This window comes from Macrobrachium rosenbergii, chromosome 51 (genome assembly GCF_040412425.1).
Source record: "Macrobrachium rosenbergii isolate ZJJX-2024 chromosome 51, ASM4041242v1, whole genome shotgun sequence".
Lineage (NCBI taxonomy): Eukaryota > Metazoa > Arthropoda > Malacostraca > Decapoda > Palaemonidae > Macrobrachium > Macrobrachium rosenbergii.
Genome location: NC_089791.1, coordinates 45489084 through 45491888, shown reverse-complemented (window position 1 = coordinate 45491888; position 2805 = coordinate 45489084).

Below are 2805 nucleotides of genomic sequence, written 5' to 3'. Positions count from 1 at the left end.
TAATCCCACGCCGATAAGGGCTTGGTGCCATGGGCGTGGATAGGGGTCGGTGCGTACCTTTCCCTAGACGTCAAGTATTGTGAGGGGAAAGACCTCTTGAGTAGTGAAAAGTAACGGAGAGGGAGCTTTAATCTTTCTCTCTCTCTCTCTCTCTCTTCTCTCTCTCTCTCTCTCTTTGCCCCATGAATTTCCATATGCAACAGATGCTGAGTAGGTCACAGGGGAAAGTCAAATCTACCTTTATCTTGAATTTTATAATAATTTGCGGAGTATTTAAATGAGAGAGAGAGAGAGAGAGAGAGAGAGAGAGAGAGAGAGAGAGAGAGAGAGAGAGAGAGATAAATTTGTAAACTAATTATTCACGAGTCTTACCGCCTGCAAAGTAAAATGAAGTTTATAGCAATTCCTTGCGTTTGGATAAAAAAAAAAAAGAAACATTTGTCTACAAATATTACACATAACTCCCTTTCATGCATATGAGTAAATTAATATTTATTTACAGAATACACATCCAGCAAAAAAAAAAAAAACTGTACACATAAAATAGGAAAGAGGAGCCCGAAAGTATTGCCAATTTCTCATAACTTCATTACAAACTTAAATTATTTTTTCGCTCTCATCGACCACACCACGCATCTGACAACATTCCCTTAGGCTAATAAAAAATCAGACAAGATTCAATGATGATGCGATCTTGTTCAAACAACAGTCAGCCAATGCTGAAGAAAATAGCACGTGCGCCCAAAACTATCATGTAAATTCCTGGACTTGAAGGGATAACGCCCATTTGCATACTACGAACAACCCTCTCCACATAGTTCGTCTTACAGAGGAACGTGACACCAATTTATCGATTTCCTTAGTGACCAACGATAGTTCAAGCGAAAATGCAATGCATTACTACCCTAATGCTATTTTCCGTGTATTTTAACACATTTTTATCTATTCATTCATTTATTTTCCTTTACCTCCTCTTACTTCTTCCTAACGAACACCATATTCTTTGGAAGCTTGAATTTCAAGTCAGTGGCCCCTGCGGGCTTGTTGCATATGAATAGTGTTCATCTTTTGAATAATAATAATAATAATAATAATAATAATAATAATAATAATACTGCTTCAGCCATATGTAATTGATAACTGGTATTCCTCGGGGGATGCCATCAATCAATTTGGCTTCTTCAGAGACTTAATGTTCAAGGGCTGACGAGGTTTGTCTTGAAGGAACCACCAGTTGATATCTAGCTCGCTCAATCAGCTGCAATCTCGGGCCTAATTGTGATCCACGTCCACTCATATCAGACGCCCATAGTGAGCCGTAAGTTTTATTAACGGGATATTGAATTTTCCAGTCTGATGTGTTACCCCGCGAAGGACCTCCCAGTGGGAGGCTCCCACTGTTATTCGGTCTGTTGGGTCAGAAGCAAAAAATAATTGTAGGTCCTTACAAGCAAAAAATATCCTACAGATAATGTGGAAGTTACTGTACATCAGCGGGTCTAAAAGACAAAAGCAAAAATCCGAAATGGAAAGTAAGGTAATGAGAAATCCACGTTTCAAAAAGACTATAATATAGTATAATATATACATTATACATATTATATATATACATATAAATTTGTTTGTGTGTATTTTATATATATATATATATATATATATATATATATATATATATATATATATATATATATATATATATATATATATATAATCTATATATAATTTTGATGTTATTTTAGGAGGAAGGCTCACCATCACTCTACCTCCTCTCATCTCTTTTTAATGTAGCCAATGTACACATTTTCCATTATGCCCGTCTCGGTTCTTTCAAAGTTATGACACTTAACCAGTGTCCACGATGCTCGCCTCGCACTCGAGAGGATCCGGGTTCGATATCCAGGCAAGGAAGAGCGATTTTGAAAAACTCCAGTATATATCCTACTGAGAGTGTGGTGACCTTAACGATGGAATGTGCACCTGCTTGTCGGTCGACTGCTGTAGGTCGGAGCTAGGGTGGGGAAGGGAACTATCCCTGCAAATACGTCCTAAAAACTGGATGGGTAGCCCATCTAAAGTCATACCACCAACACTGAAAAATCTCTCTCTTCTTCTTCTTTCTTCTTTCTTCTCTCTCTCTCTCTCTCTCTCTCTCTCTCTCTTCATATATATATATATATATATATATATATATATATATATATATATATATATATATATATATATACACACGTAATATATATAATATATATAACTATATATACATGTATATCTGTATGGGTGTATATGTACGTCATACACACACATAATATATATATATATTATATATGTACACACACACACACACACACACATATATATATATACACACATAGTGTGTGGTTGTGTATGTACGAGAGAGAGAGAGAGAGAGAGAGAGAGAGAGAGAGAGAGAGAGAGAGAGAGAGAGAGAGATTATTAGAATTTAAGGAAATGCAATCTCAACCACGAGAAGGTCAGCGCACAGCAAACCTACTCTCACAAATAGGCAGTCCACTGAGACACTGATGACTGCCCTACTTTTTCAAATGCCCGGCGTCCCTGTTCACATGTTCCTCGTTGCTACATTCAGTAGCTACATTTCTGTATTTTACTTGATGACTTTATACAATATACAATTACCTGGATCTTAAATGTGTACAGAGTGCTGTTAAGGGAATCTGTCCATGCCCTGAAGAACCACCTGACGTGCCCGTACTATCAAGTACCCACCGATCGCACAGGCCACTTTCGCTCTCCAAGGCCACTCGGACATCAGAAGGCTATGAT